This window comes from Pyrgilauda ruficollis, unplaced genomic scaffold (assembly GCF_017590135.1).
Source record: "Pyrgilauda ruficollis isolate IOZ18807 unplaced genomic scaffold, ASM1759013v1 scaffold43, whole genome shotgun sequence".
Lineage (NCBI taxonomy): Eukaryota > Metazoa > Chordata > Aves > Passeriformes > Passeridae > Pyrgilauda > Pyrgilauda ruficollis.
This window is the reverse complement of record NW_024525823.1, coordinates 6,052,703-6,069,615: the sequence shown is the minus strand read 5'-3', so window position 1 is coordinate 6,069,615 and position 16,913 is coordinate 6,052,703.

The window sequence follows — 16,913 nt, the reverse complement described above, 5'->3', positions numbered from 1 at the left end:
GGATATGAGTTGGATGGAAATTGTATTTCACCCTCTGATTAAAATAAACAAAAAAAAAAACAAACAACAAAACACACAAAAAAAACAAAACAAAACAAAACAAAAGAACAAAAAAAAAAAAAAAACCCAAACCAAAAAAATAAACTTCACAAAATAAAGTTTAGAAGGAAGAGTGAAGAGGAAATTTGGCTAACAATATAAAAAAATATTAATCCAAAAGCTGCCTGAGATCAACTTTCTTTTCACAATTCCCAGATTACAAATTTGTATACAGAATTCTAAACAAAACATTTTTCTGTAACCTGTCTTTGCAGAAGCATAAATAGGTAAATTACAAGAATCTGAAGAGGAAAGGTAGGATCTTTCATAGTGGATATTTATTAAATTTTATTTATGATCACATATTATAACCTTTTTTCTGTTTTCCCTCATTGGTACTTCAGGGAAGGAAATGCATTACTGGCTACAACTAGTTTTTGCTTCAAGATATCAAGGATTAAAATAAATCTAAGGTATCTAATAAAAAGGAAACACAAAAAATTATTTGTTTTCCAAAACACTGAACTGAGACATTGCAATTGTTCTTAAGAGCATTGTTTTCTCAAGCACTGAATCTCAGTATTTCATTTTTACTTGGAAATTTTCACCGAGACAAAGAGAAGGGATTTTTCCAGGAATAAAAGTAGTTTATCAGAACAAAAAATAACCTTCATCCTTAATGTTTTCCTTTTGTGCCCAAAAAGGCTGCAGAGTACTAGATTTCATGACACATTTTTCAATGTTTTTTAAAAAACCTTATTCTATATAGTTATATCATTATCTCAATTTCAATTTATACTGAAATTTATATTCAAATTATTCTACTTAAAAAGCATGGTGCTGCAGTGACTTGCATCTAGAGTCCGTGCAGTGAATCGGTCCAGACATTTATAATTCAACATTCTTTCATGGATTTTCTATGTTTGTTTAAAAATATCTCCTTTTGTCTTGCAAGCTCTGTACTTCGTAAGCCTGCTTGGCCCTTTAATAATAAGGAACAAGGATGTCAGTAGTTACTACATTTCAATTTATCTTTGTTTATTAGTTAAGAATTAGTTTCTTTTGTATTTAGTGTTATTTCTTTGACTGTCACCACCCCCTGCTAAACAACTTGTTAAGCAACAACTCCCTGTTCATCTTACACCTTGTATATATTCAGATGCTACCATATACACTGACAGTTAAAATTTTTCCTGGAAAAAAGAAATTTCCTATTTTGTGTTAACCAAAATTTGGTGCAAAAACTCCTGGTTCCCTCTCCTGTTATGCTCTGCTGATCTGGATGCAAATGGATGTTTACTCTTGGAAAAGGACAACACAAAACTAAAACAAATGCACACGGACTAGACCTTTTCTATCTCTCACACTTCTCAGAGAATATTTGGATTTGAGTTATCACTCTGAAAGTAAGATGCAGAAAAGTACAACATGTAATACTTTTATTTCAAAATGCGATTTTAATACCTCACAGTGGTTTAATTTGGGTGCCCTCCATCTCCCAGATTTTTAAATCTTTGATTCGTGGTTCTCTTTTGCAGGTCCTTGGACAACTGAAATATCAATCAGTTTAATTGGCCACCCCTTCCATGAGGAGAATTGGTGGTGATTACACTGCTGAAGCTGGAAAATCTCTGGACAGAGGTGATGGGCAGCTGCCCAGCTGGACATCACCTCCCAGCCCTTGATGCTGCTGGCTGGATGGGAAGTCTCATCCTCGGAGGATGCAGACATGTCCTGCTGGGCTTTCCTAGGAGGGGTGGAACTCGCTTCTGCAGGTGACACAAGCCCACGTGCATGGTGAAATCCTCTGGGAAGGGAGATGGAGTTTCCATTTTGAGGTTGTCTCACCACTTGTCTGCATGCCAGGTAATTCTTACCTGGAAGCTCGGGAGCATCTGGCACCACACTCACTCCTGCTGGTTTTCCAGGAAGGTGATGAGAGGAAACTCCCGGCAGCATTCCCAAGGGCAGGTGTGAGTCACGGCATCCTACAGCTGGGGTCAGAGCCTTACAGACCATCTGGCTGGCTGGCTACAAGCAGCCTGTAACCCAGACCCAGTCTGTGGCAACTATATCCTGTCACCCCGGGGTTATGGATGGGAAGGTCCTTTGCAATAAAGGTCTGTGCAGAGATGAGAGCCGGCCCGAGAAGGTGAGAGGGTAGGCACAGGAACAAGGGTCACTCATCTGAGAAAGAAACAGAAAGCAGCCACTGGAGCTTCCCTCACACATGGCATTTGAACACACAGATCTTCTGGAAAACATCATCAGAGAAATCCAAATGGGCTTGAAATGCAAAGCCTTTTAATTGATAGCCTTTAAACTGCTCTTCAATCATTTAAGCATGAACGGAGAACTCTCAGTTTTTTTAGTTTGAAAAGCTTGCCTGAACTTTTGCTCTGTACAAATAGCATCTGAGGCTGAAGTGCCAAAAGTTTTGAGGAAAAAAAAATCATTAAACTGTTCACAACTTCACATACCCTGTGCTGAATCATTGTTTTGACTTGCAGGCAGTTACTGTGGGCTGAGACACGGGTATGACTTGTTTTCGCAGCAAAGTATTCATATATGAATAAAAAATATATTATGCTTTCAACTTCTGTTTGAATTTTGTTGTGATAGTTCAAAATTCATGCAAAGTTGTCTCCACAATGTTTTGGTTGGAGCAGTTGAAACTTCTTTTATCTTTGGTGGTAGCAAAGCTGTGAACATACTCAAAATACATGTTCCCAGGAAAAGTCACACTGACTGCAAAAAAGAAAGAGAATGGATTTTTCTCTGGACTACATATTTGTTTGTCATTGACTAAAAAAGGGCATGAATCTTCTCAGAGGGCTTTTGTTGCTTTTAAAATGCAGCAATGACAGAATATCCAATGCAATGTTTTACCGGAATTTCCAAACCCTTTCCCTGGAATATACAGCTCAGGATAAATACAGTATCACCGAGTTAGGGTTTACAAAGAGAACTAAGGAAAACACATTTTACCCCTCCCTACCAATATTCTTTCTTATCATTATAACCTAAATTTTTATAATGTTTTTTTTTTCTGTCAATTTGAAGAGTGGATTCTGCAGCACTCATTTTTCACTAAATTCTTTCTCCATAAAGGGCACTTTGTAACTGGAAAGGCAAAGACACTTGTGGAGTGTGATTCCTGGGCTATGGACTCCAGCTGTGGCTCAAGAAGGTTCTTTTGCCAAGTCTACAAAGAGAAGATGCTCCTTCTTTATCTGTGGAGAGTCCTCAGCTGTTTCACTGTGGCACCCCAAGTGTAACTGGTAGCTGGCAGTCACTGTGGGCAAAGACAGACCTTACCATCATTCACACAACTGTATTTGCACTGCTTACACTAAACACAAAAGAGACTAACAGGATTATTTCATATGACCAGCAGCAATGACAGGCTATAGAGTTACCTCTGGTTATTCCTGCATCAACTCTCATAACCTGTGGCTGAATTAGAACATATCTTTCTTTGAGAGAGTTGTAATCTTGATTTATTAGTTTGATTTTATTTCTTTGCTTTATTCCCTTGTGGTTTGAATTAGTTCCAGCTATGTATTTTTGTTTGAAATGGAATTCCTAAATTCCCAAGTGAAGTCAATCAGGCAGCAAGATGTACTCTCGGGCATATCTCACACTACTTGTCCTGGGCACAGACCCTGCATGAATTCCTGGCCCTATAATTGTTCCAGTATGCCCTGAAACTGAAATGGAAAAGGCTGACATGGCTGTGGGGAAACACAGAGCATGGAACACTCTGTTGTGACTCAAATACACGAGCTTCACTTTAAATTGTCTCTTCTCTGGTTGCAAACAGCCACAGCTGCTGGGTGTGCCACGCTGTGGGGTCCCACAATGGGACAGATCACCACAGCTTACCTGTGGGCTCTTGGGGTAGCATGGACCAAGAAGAAATCTCTTACTTTGTGCCCTAAGGGATGAGTGCCTTGTGCCCTAAGGAATGGGTTCCCTAGCTCTAAAATTAGCCCCACTGGAAACCTGGCTTCTGCAGGACAGGGTGCTGATCAGTAGGTAGAGCACGCTTATTTTATTTGGTTTTCCAGCTGATCTTTGCTGTTGATAGATAGACTCCTGCCATGGAGAAAAGGAGAATGGTGATGCTAGTCTCTATGGGGGATTTTATACAAGATTTGGCTTTTAAATTTCTAGGTGTCTAGCTTTCCATTGTAGCTGTAAAGCGCCTAAGGCTACTTTAGCATCCTGCTCCACTCATCTTTGTCCCCTTTCCAGCCGGGAGTGTTGGTGGGGGCACATTTCAGTAATGCAGGTAACCTGCTGTTATGCTATGTTTTCTCTTTGTATGCTACTCTCCAGAAATAATTTTCACATATACAGCATTCTTTGCTAGAGTCATACTTCTCATGATCTGCTGTGTAATGTTTTACTGATACGTCTGTCTTTGGCTGTGAGTGAAGAAAGCAGAATAAGGCCAAGAAAGTGGTAAATAGCATACACTATAGAAATATTAAGAAATGCTGAGTGGGTGGGGGAAGGAAATTACTTCAGAGACTGAAGGTATGAAAAGAGGAAATTACTTCATTCCCCACGTTGTCATGCAATGTCTCAGCATCCAATCACAGGGAATGAGGCAAATAAACAGGAAAGGAGAAGACGAAGTAGGTCGCTCCCCAGGGCAGTGGGAAAGGAGTGTAAGTAACTGCCCAGAGTGGCTTCAGGAGATGTTCTGAATAGTTCAAGCAAGGAAGGATGCTTGCAGCCTACCTGAGGTCAGTCATAACAGCTGCCTGATATTCCTAGCAAGCTACCTAGGAGACTGGAAAAGCATGGAGAATTCCTGCTGCTAGTTTAGTCTTAATAATGGGATTTTGGTTTCAATTTTGAGACTTTATTTCACTGTTATTAAAGTATATGCTTCAAATAAATGCATTATTCCATACATAAATCTTCTGCTAAAGATGATTCTGAATAAGCTAACAAGAAACACATCTCCTTCCTATGAACACAGTAATCTTTAAAACCAGAACTATCGGCAGTCTCTTGCATGCCCAGCACAGCTGAAGTAGTCCCAGCAGGACAGTTCTTACTGGAAAATTAAGCATGACCTGATCTGCTGTCTACCTGAAAGGCCACGAGCACATCAAGAGCCTGTTTGTCCCCAAAGTGGGACAGCTCCATCAGCTGTGGCCTCTGACTGCACTAACTTTCAGGATGTGCCTGGGAATGGCTTGGCCTGAGATGTTACCACAGAGCACAGGCCACTCAAACAACTTAAGAGGTTCGATTTTTAGTGCTTGGAAACATTTCTAATTGTATTTGCTCGCATAGATGGATCTGAAGTGTTCCTGCACTGAGCTGCATGATGTGGTTTAGGGGCCTAAAACCCAGGGTCTTGCACGTATAATCTCCTCCAATACCTAACATAATCTGGGGAAGTTTCTTTGGCAGACAGTAGTACAGTGGATTAGACCCTGAACCACAAGTGTCTCCAGGGAATAGGTAGCACATTTTCAAGGCTCTCTTCTGACCTAGCCCAGTTAGTGGCAAAGACCTTGAAGGCTGATAGAGGGGCTGTGGTGCTCACCCCCCTCGGTGACTGCTCACCCCCTTGGTGACTTCTGCCTGAACCAGCCATCAGGAAGCAGCATTCTCTGACTTTGACTCAGTGCCAGCTTCTGCAGCCTCATTCCACCCTGGCAGTCCAGCTTTGCTCACTCTGTTGCAGCCTTACTGGTAAAGCAAGGAGGTTTATTTTGTTAAAGATTAATTTTGTTAATTTTTTTTTTTATTGTTACATTCTGAGTCGTCCTTCATTTCCTCTGGGAATTTCAAAACACCTGGTACAGCTGAGTAACTTGGCTCCAAGACGCTCTGTTTTGTATTAATTTGTGTGATTATGATATAAGTTGTGGTATCAGGCAGTGTTTCATTAAGGCCCAGAGACCTCTGTGAAAGGATAATTCTTTCGGGGCTTCTCAGTGCATGCAATCTATAATGCTGATGTCTGTGGATCCAAGCTCTCCTTGGCTGCTCTGTGTGGCTCCACAGACAGCCCAGGTTTATGACTGGTTTGTGTCACCAAGAGGCTACAAAGCATCCCAAGGGTGCCGGGGACTGTGGCCTGTTGATTCTATCATGTTTCTCAGTACGTGGGGGAGATCATTGTTCTTCAGACCGGAACGCTTTTTGTGATCTTGAGTCCTTTTGATTGCAAGCATAGGAGCCAGTACAGGAAAAGCATCTTTATGCCAAGTTATCCCACTCATCCAGCTGTTAAAAAATCCCCAGAGGGAATGAGGGGGAAACCCAGACTTTTGGTAAGCTTAAACCTTTGTATTAGAGATGTATTAATAATTGATTTACTGTCACCTTTTGACCAGTTCTATGTTAACTTTCGTTTGTTTTTTGACCCTAGGGCTACCGTGCTCCTAGGCCTAACCAGCCTGGCTTATGTGGTCAGGTCTGGATAAGCCACTGATCTTTGGAAAAGGGGCCTTATCCTGACTGACCCATTCTACTTTTTGATATTCATGGATGTCTGATCAACACCTTCTCAGAAGAAAATAATTTGGAAGCTACATGAAGCAACTTGCTCTGGTATTTCAGGAGACCAGCTTTAAAATGTATGATAAGCTTATATCAAATAAGCTATGAAAGAAAGAATGAATGTCCTTCCTCAAAGCAACTGAATGAATATTTTGCTGCAATCACCTGGCACTCTCTCCTTGTGTCCACACGGTGAGTAACAAAAATCCTGTTTAAATCTCTCCATTGTTCAAGGAGGCTGTTTTACAAGGACAACCAAGAACATTCTGAATCACATTAAACTCTTGACAATTGCTTTCTGGCTGCACATTAGTTAAATATACTCCCGGATCTTATATTTGAGCAGTCATGATTTTGACTGTATTTGCTTGATCTCATTCCTGTAAGATCCATAATGAAGAGGAAAGCTGTAATGACTGGCTCCAGCTAAGCAATATTTTTTTTGGAAAAGTCTGAACCTTTGCTACTTGAAACTTAGGTCCTGAAGTGCATGCAAATGGAGGGAAGGCAGGGCTCAGAAGGAAGTCTGGCAAAAACTAGACTAATGGTAAGGCCTCTCATACTAAAATGCTCTTTTTGCTGACTAAGTCACACATTTTCAAGGATATACTCTAGGTAAGATCTGTAAGGCCCTGTTCCCTTCCTTGGTGGCAGCTAAGACCTGGCTAGTACACTTCCTTTTTCCCAGCTCACAACCCTGACTACATCCCAGAGTTTGCTTGCTGAGATATGGAAGATGAGTCTCTCTGACTATCCTACTCAAAACAAAAACACATTTGGAAAAAGGATTCAGGACACTACAGTCCAATACAGAACACTTTGGGAACAACACCTCAGGCCATGAGGCAGTTCTCTGGTATAAATTTGTTAAAAATATAGATTTAAAGCTCCTGTGAGAGAAATTATGACCTGAACAGGAAACCAAAAGAGACCTTAACCCAGATGGGGAGAAAGATTCAATTTGTTTGATGTTTTGGTGTCATCCTGACAATCACCAAGGCAATAATTAAGTCATTAGTGCTGTGGCTCTTTGGCATTAGTTTACCCTGCAGCAACATACTGCCCCCAGTGTGCTTGTTATGTTGATTTTACTGTGTGTCCTGGTGCAACCAATTGTTATGGATGTTTGTAGTGTTTACCTCAAACCACTGGAAAAAATTGAGTAGTTTACCATAATAAAGGGGTAGCGATGATTTCACTACAGTCTGTGTTTTAACAGTTGTCAAACATAATTATTAAAGGAAAACAATTGCTTATGCTGATCTCTCTGGACTTCTGCTCGACCCTGCTTCACAAACATATGGAAAAAGTAAGACATTTCTGAAAAAAATATTCAAATTGTGAATTTTATAAATACCACTTGCTGGGAAAAAAAAAAAAAATCAAAACCCTCACTTGTCCAGCTGAACTAAACCCAGGCTCAACCACACAGCAGTAGCTGGCCTCTGTTTCTGTCCAGGGGATGCTCACATGTTCCACCAGAGCCCCCGTGGACAGAGTTTCCCACCGGCTGCCTGCCCCAGGCTCCCCTCCAATTGCAGCAACTCTCCCTGTGGAGCAGCACTGGGGGAGTTGGGTGGAATTCAGGCCATATGAATGTAGCCCCGAGGCAATCAATAAAAGGCTACGTTACTTGGATCTCCACATCCAGAAGAGTTAATTGTGATCAGCTTCATTGAAGTAGGCAGGGTGTTTTACTATGGAAAGGTACCCTGGGATATGTACTGAACTCTGGCCACAGAAGGGTTGTGCTCCCCTAACTGAGAGCAGATTTGCTGTTCTGCTTGGAAAAAATCAACAGCAGAAGCAATAAACAAATGGAGCTATTATCTTTAAAATAAAGGAAGGATTTCCAGTTGGCTGGTTCTCCCATATAAAAGTATTTACGGTGCACATTTTTGTATATGGATAAGAATATTAACATGCAAATAAATCAGTTCTCTGAAGAATGGTGGAAAAAAAACTTTGCTAATCATGTAATCATAAGTATTTTTTTTGCTTTTATGTGGAAAAGACAACAAAAACATGGGATGGAAAGTGGTGGAGAAGGTGAACAATCTAAAGAAATTAAACAGTTTTATATATTTCAATTCTATCTTAATATACAGCTCTTTGCTAATATGAAATCTGTATATCATGAGCTTTTTTAGAATATCCTGTACTAAGACTCTTAATCCTATTTTCAGCTATGAGAGCCCTGATCTGGTTTTGGACTTGCTTGAGGCAGTAAAACTGCTATGGCTTTAGGTTTATATTGCCTTTGCTACAGCCCTCCAAATCTGTACTGGTAAATGTTGCTGTCACTTTTGGGGGGTACCTGATCCAAAGACTCTACTAGCAGGAAGCTAAAGGCCACCTCATCCTTGGGGTCACTCTGCTGTCAATGAGAAATCAGCTGAAAACAAGTGAGAGCTAGTTATAATCTCATTTTCAAATTAGTTCTTCAAATTCCTGGTTTATTCCAGCAAATATGTTTCAGGAAAAAAAAAAAAAAAACCAGGGAGGAGAGTGAAACCCTTTACCAGTGAGAAGATGGATGGGCTAAATAAGGTCATGGTGCCTTTGTCATCTGGAGGTCACCCCAGTATATCTCAATGTGCCTGGCGACACATTCCTCAAAGCGCTCTGTCCTTCTCACCCTGCTTGGAGCTTCTAAATTTGTTTCTTTGTTTTAAGGCAGTTAATTTCAGCCTTTCTTCTTAGGTGTACTAACAGTTGATTCCATGGCATCCTCAAGTGTCTTAGAATCTTGAAGCACTGGGAAAGAAAAAAATGGGCCTATTTTTACCCTTATTTTACATCAACCTTAGGCTAGCCACTTTGTGCCAGATGTAACTTTACCTGCTGCTGCTTTTTGACTGATCTGTATTTTGTGTTGCTGGCTTAGCTGTACTTGTGAGCCCTGTAAGTGGTTAGGAATATTAGCATACAGATAAAAACTGCATTTAACCTACCTTGAATTCCCTTCTGTGTGTGCTAGAGAAAATGAATCAAAGCTCTTCTTTCCAGGTCTCGTTGGCTGGATGTGCATGTGATTCTTCTGTCATTCTCACTTCTTACTTCTTTTTGGTTTCTATCTTGTCTTGCAAATGACATTTTGGTTGAGTTGCTGAGCTCTGGAATGCATAATTTTTATTTGCACATATATCTGGACATGTGCTCTGGACGTGCATCTGTTTTATGATATCTTTTACAGAATCACAGAACAGCTGAGTTTGGAAGGGACCTCTAGAGATGGTCTAGTCCAGCCTTCCTGCTCAGAGGACCATCAAGAAAAGCAGCTTGATCCAGGGCCATGTCTGTCAATATTTAAGTAGCTTCAAGAAAATACTTAAATATCTTCATGCTCTAAAACATGTCTAGATAACTTGTGCCAGCATTTGACATCCTCCACAAAAAAAAAAAAAAAAAAAAAAAAAAAAAATTCTCCTTATGTTAAATGGAATGTCCTATACTTTTAAGTTGTGCTTGCTGTCTCTTGTTCTGTCACTGGATATGACAAAGCAGAGCCTGGTTTCATGCTCTTTACTCCCACCTACCAGGTATTTACACACATTGATCAGATTCCCCTGAGCCTTCTCATCTCCAGGCTGAACAGCCCCAGCTCTCTCAGCGCCTCCTCCTAGGTCAGGTCTTTCAGTCCCTCATTCACCCTTGTAACCCACCACTGCACTTGCTTCAATTCTTTCTTGAAATAGGGAGGCTAGGATTGGATCCAGCACTTCATACATATCTTTAATTTCAGATTATCTTAACACTTTATTTGAACAGTTGGATACCATTCCAAAGACATCCATAATTACCAGACGTTGACTCTTAAATATCGGCAAAGATTCCTTAGCAGACAACGTTGCCAGTTGATGAGCTAAACATAAAACAAGAAACCCCTTGGAAGGATATTTCAAAGTCATCATATAAACCACAGGCTGGTTTACTGCCTTGATTATTCATGTATGGAAGCCACAATGCCATTACAGAAAATACAAGTGCTTTTACATCAAAGATCCAAGCACAATGCAAGGGTTTGTTCCAAGTCCTGGGTGGCAAATAACTGGAGGTTTAAACCTACATACCACATTCCCATGTGAGTCTGTTCAACTTCAGTCCCTCCCCAAATGAGGCTAGTAGCAAAGTTCTCTTCCACATACTGTGAGGTTTGTAAAAAAGGACTGGAAAAACCAAGGTCTGCCCTACGAGGACAATAACTCTTAGGACAGTGATCATAAAGATAACATGGCTGATGACTGAAAGGAAAAGAGCAATTATGGAGTTAAATTAATCTCAGAGGAGAAGGAGCTTTCTCCATTGTCCTCTCCTATAGACTTAGATAGGTAAAGCTAAAAGAAAGATTCCCACCAGAATACTATCCTACCAGGTATGGAGATAATGAATTACCAGTTCCCCTAGCTGATATGATAGCCTCTAAAATAAAGTACACCTCTTACAGAGACCTCTTCCTGCAACAGACCCAAGATTCAGCAGCTCAGCCCACAGGCTCCTAAATGAACTTCCCAAATCCCAGCATTTGCCTGGGGTTGGTTTGTTTGTAAACAAGGAAATAAGCAATACTTCATGCTCCCTTCCCAGGCCCCAGGAGTTCTGGTACATAACCTTCCACTGCTGTCACCCAAATATTTGTGTGACTGAATTTTATTAGCTGAAACATTTATGGCATTGCTGTGTTTTAGCATGAAAATGTAATGCATGTCAGATATTTTCCTCTTCCTACATATTCTGTGGACCCTTACTGGCAACTGCTCCCTCTTTAACTTTTTAGGAAAGGGCGATTTTACAGTCTCCTGTTTGTTCTGTTTGTTCATTGTCCAAATGTGCTTGAAGAACTCCACCACTTTGACTGAGTGCCAAATGTGATAACGAATCTTTGGCCTTCAAAGATCCCACACTTTGGAGATTCTGTAGCAACAAGTCCTTCTGAGCCCCTCATCCTCTTGCAAACTAATGACAAAAGTTTCATGGGCACAGACATCATATACTGATGTTGACACTTGCTGGTGACTAAAGAATAAATGACATGCAATGCAGTTGCCTTGATATCCTGTATTCTGACCAGATTTAGCTCATCTTCCTGCCTAATTTCCTTTGTCTTGTTTGTAGTTCTTTTTCTCCTTAATTGCTGCTCTAGCCTGTCTTTATAAATTGCATTCCCGCATGTTTACTCGTCAGGGGCACACAGTCACCATGTGACAGGACGTGTGTGCTCAAAACTGACAACGTGTGTGGATCAAAGCCAGCAAGGCAAAGAAAAAGCTTCATAAACAATGCTGTAAATAACATCTGGGCTGTCCAAATATGGAAGAACGTGGTAGCTTTCCCTCTTTGTTGTTATTTTGTTTTGTCGTGGATATCTCCCTATAGACACAAACAAGTCTGAAGTCAGTAATTATGGTACAGATTATTTTAAACTAATTCTCATCATCAAATGCACACAACAACATACTGCAGACGGAAAAACCAGACAAGGTGAAGTGAAACTTCAGGAAATGAATGAACCAGTGCTGGAGAACAAAGCCAGAAAAAAAAAAAAAAGAAACCAAGCCAATTAAGAAACACATGGATAATGATTAAAAGAATCTCAGTTTAAACATCCTCACCTCATCCCACTACAGAAGATATTGACACACAATTTTTTCAATTTATCTGAATGTCAGAAATTGGAATACAAACAAAGGAGGCCTGTCCAAACCCACAAAAGTGTGGAGTTCGGACAAAATCATTTCTGAGTCACAATAATGCTCCAACTTTCGTTATATTTTACAAGTCAAAGTCAGACTGGATGCTGCTTTGCTGGGAATCCTGGCTGTGGGTGTTGAACCAAAGCTGCTGCTGTTGCTTTGGTAAATTGGATAAAGAGGTGGATGAGAAATTCATTCACCACAGCCCCCAGGTTGTTAGACCCTCTCTTTTTTCTGGAATCAGTGGAAAGAAATGTGATGTGTATATTAAGCTCATGTAGTGGGCAATGGGCATGTGGTAATACTATAGACTGGGAATGTTCATTCCTTCATTAATTCCATTTTTAGCTTTTTCTATTGGTGACTTTTCTTTGTACAGGGTCCAGCTCTATAGATCCTGCTTTTGGTTGGATACTCATAAAGGCACTGAAGCCAATTTAAGCCAAATAACTGCATAAATGAGTAAATGAGTTAGGATGCCTGCATCTGTGAATTCAAGAAGGCTTTAGTCTCCATTAAGTTTTCTGTGTGCCAAAACAAGCTAGATGATATTGAAATATGCTCTGGTTTTCAATATTGTCTCTTCAGAGAGGTAAATGGGTGACTCTTGGATTATGTTAGCTGCAACTTAGGGTGGCAATAAAAAGACTAGAGGCTTTTCCTGTACCTTCAATTAATCTTCATGGTCTTATATGAATGGGAAACATAATTAAAATTCTGTGTCTGAATATAAGATGTCATGCATATTCAGAACAGCATACACTTCTTGATCTTGATTAAGTATACCATTATGTATTCATAGAAATTTAAACAAAACTACTGCTGAATCAAATAGAGCTGACAAAATTTCAAAGTTTCCAGGACAGTGCAAATCACTTATTACTTGGGTCCATTGCATAGATGCAGAAGGAAATTCCAGCTGTCACACATTTCCGCCTACAGCTGCAATATTTTTTATATCAAAACTTCTTCAGTGCAGGCTGGCAACAAGCTGTGCACAAGAGCCCCACTGAGGCTGCTAAAAGCTCTGCATAACCCTGGGGACCTGATGCCCATCCCAGCTCAACATAGAACAGGGATTTATAGCACCTCAAACTGATACTGAAAAGGTTAACATTAGTGTTTTCTGCCATAATCTAATCCAAATCTCAGTGAACTACAACAGAGGATGGTTTCAGACTAGGTCTGATGAATGCCCTCATCTTCTGTGAATCCAAGAAATTATTATGAGTCCAGCAAGGATAATCTGTGCTTCTAGGAATTTCTGATTTTTGAGCAGTTAATGAACGTGTTTGTAAATAATTCTCCAACCATTAAAAACAGCTGGCCTCTTTTTTCTGCAGGCTATCAATGCATTTTCAGGATGCCAAAATGCACACAAATATGGACCTTAAACCACATGGTCAGTCTGGTCTAGGCTTCTTGAGCAGCCTTTTTAACATTGTCAAGACAAAAGTATGTGCCATTTAGACCATATTCATGCTAATAAAAAGCAAGACACATGTACTATCCCCTTAAATCTGCAGGCAAACACTGTTCAAGATTTATTTCTACCATAGTACAGATGCTGACCCTTGTAAAGAACAGTTATATTAAAACCAGGCATAAGGGAGTAAGCGGGACATTTTAGAAGTGCACAAGGACAACCTGCTGTGCTCTTCACAGATAGTTAAAGATTTTAGAAGACTGTGTAAGATGGCTGTTCACAATTTCAGATGGATGCAGCTCGACACTTTCAGGAGCATTTGATGCTACTAGATGCTGACTAGGATGAGAAATATGTGTATTATGTATCATTTATTTAGAAGCATCTGGATAGAGAAGGTATTTATTACCAAAACGACTCCATAATGTGGATTGTTCTGTCACACCACCTACATAGATACATGGTGAATTTATACACCAAAGCCTGCAGCACTTCCTGAAGCTTTCCCATTCTGTTGTGAACATTTTGCTTTCTTTTCCATTCTGAAAAGAGTAAAACAGCTCTCAATTAAACAACAATTTGCATGAATCTTCAAAGTGAAGCAGAGTCAGGGAGAAATGCCACACAGCACCTTGTGAAAAATACAGATGAGAACCTGCATGCTAAGGAGGACATAACAGTCCTGTCATTTGAAGCCTTATGGTAGCTTTCCAACCATGAGCTGTACCAGGACCTCCTGGCAGAGCACTGAGAGAGACCTGTGAGCAGCCAAAGCTGACAGATTTTTCTCCAGCCTCCTGACAACTTCCAGTGCTTCCCGGGGTGCTGCCAGACTGCTCTGTGGCCCCAAAAAGCCCATCTCTGCCAAGGGCTGGAGCTTGGTCAGCACAGAGCCAGAGCAAGAAGTGTAGCACTCAGGAGGCAGCTTCAGGGCTGCCTGTCAAAGCCTGCACAAAGAAATCACTTCTGGGGAGAGATTTTGGCACCACAGCTCTCCAGCAGGACTCCAGCAGGTGCAGAGGACTTAGAAGAAGATGCATGTAGGATTGGCGTGGGGAGACAACTCGGTGTTGGGGTTTAGCATTCAGACACTGCATTTGCACTTTTTTACTGAATTTATTTGATCTGTCTTACAGTGTATAAAGAAGATCTGTCAAAAAGGAGAGGAGTTTCCAATGAGAATTGCAAAGGACATGGCTGTGTTTGGGAACCATCAGATGTAAAAGGCTCATCCCCAGGCTTTCTTCTTGTCAGTGACACAATTTTAGTAAGGGGAACTTGTCTTCCTCCCCCAGCTTCTAACTGATCATGGAGGAGCTATGATACTTCACAGGGCAGGAACAGTGATCAAACTCACCTTAAACATTAACTTAAAAGTAATTATTATTGGCTTCACATAAAGAGAAATGCTACAATCAGAGTAATTTTATTTATTTTTAAACTGAGAAACAGTAAATTTCCGGTGTTGATAGGAAAGTGCTGATGAATAAAAATGATAAAATCTTTTTTTGCAAGACTTTTATTTGTTACTGGCAGACTGACGTTGGTACATATCTTAATCAAGGCATCATTCTGTGTTTTTTCTTTCATCCTTGAGCCAAAATGACATGGCCTTGGAAAAAAACAACGCAGACAAAACAGGAGGGCACCATTCCATATTATACCTAGAATAGCTGTTTTGATTGGTGACTCCATGGGTGCTTCCCTACATGAGAAGGGATATCTTTTACAGAAGATTCATATAAGAAAAACTATAAAGGAGTGTGTGTGAGAGATATATCTATTCTTCAGTAAAAAAACCAGAAAATTTCACAAAATATTTTGTCCTCAAAAGAGAATTTTAAAATTGTGCTTGCTAATCTTGCTGTCTCGTTTCAGTTTCCTTTTTGGAGGAAAGCCAATGGGAAACTTGTGGCAGGATAGTTATCCCCCTGAAATACTGATTTCCTTAAAACTGTTGATTTAGCTTATGAGCCTAACTATCAGACAAAAGTGGCATCTGTGTGCAGGCCAAAATGTCTGCAAAGTTCTTTAGATTTGTTCTAGTCTTTGATATCAGTGTTTTGAAGACACATTAATTTACCTATACTACAAGGGGAGAATTTCATTTGTATTAAGTAGATTAGTCCCCGTTTTCTCTAAGGAAATGACCAGAAAACTTACAGAGGCAGGATCCTTCAGGCATCTGTTTTTCAGCTTTCTTACGCAGCACGTGCAGACAATCTCCACAAGAACAAGTGAGGAGAAGACACATTTTCTAAAGTAGCCATTTCACTGCTAATCTCCAAATAATTTTTTCTCCATAATTTATCTGGTGATGCAGCAGGTATAAAGCAGGTAGCTTGGGTGAGAGCTGTTTAGACTGAGTCTCAGGTAAGTGAGAGAAGAGTTTTTGTTCAGAAGTATATGCCTCCCTTGCACTGCAATCGCAAAATCCAGTCCTGGCAGCGTGGGAATTCCTGGCCCCTGATTTTGGTTGTGGCTTTTTGTTGGTTTGTTGTTTTTTTGTTTTTTTTTTTTTTCCTGAACACCTATACAAAGATATGTATTACAATAAGGAGAATACTGTTTTCCTTAAAAACCACACATGCAAGCACTCTTTTTCTCTCTCCTCACTGTAGGTTTGCTGCTGTAGACTCTTTCCCCATCCCCATCCTGCCTGGTTTCCTGCTACGTGTTTAAAGAAACAGAATATATATCCTCATAAAAGTAATATCAAGTCATTCCTTCAGAAGAAAGAACATCACCACTTGAGTTAGCACGAAATATTTCCTTTTCCATCCAGAGGCCTGACTGAGACAGACACGTCTGACTTGGGATTCAGTGTTATCCAAGCAGATGTAGTTTTGACTTTAGGATGCTAAAAATAAGCTGGTGATAACCGGATAACTGCTTATTTTGAAACAATTATTTCCTTGGATACAGAGAGACACAGTGTGTGTTCTTCTAACATCTGCACTTTTTCTTATTTGTGAGTACACGAAAACAGGAAAATAGTATAAAAGACCCGAAGCGGAATTTTTGTTGCATCACAATTCTGCCAATGAACTTCCACTAGAAAGAAATCGACAGTTTAATTGTGTTTCTTAGGCATGTAATATACAATTCATTATTGTGTTATGCATCCTATGATTGTGAGATACTCTTTACTGCTCATTGTTATATCAGGCAACATTTCTCTCCTGCATACATCTGGTTTTATGTAGTTCCTAGCAATGGAACAA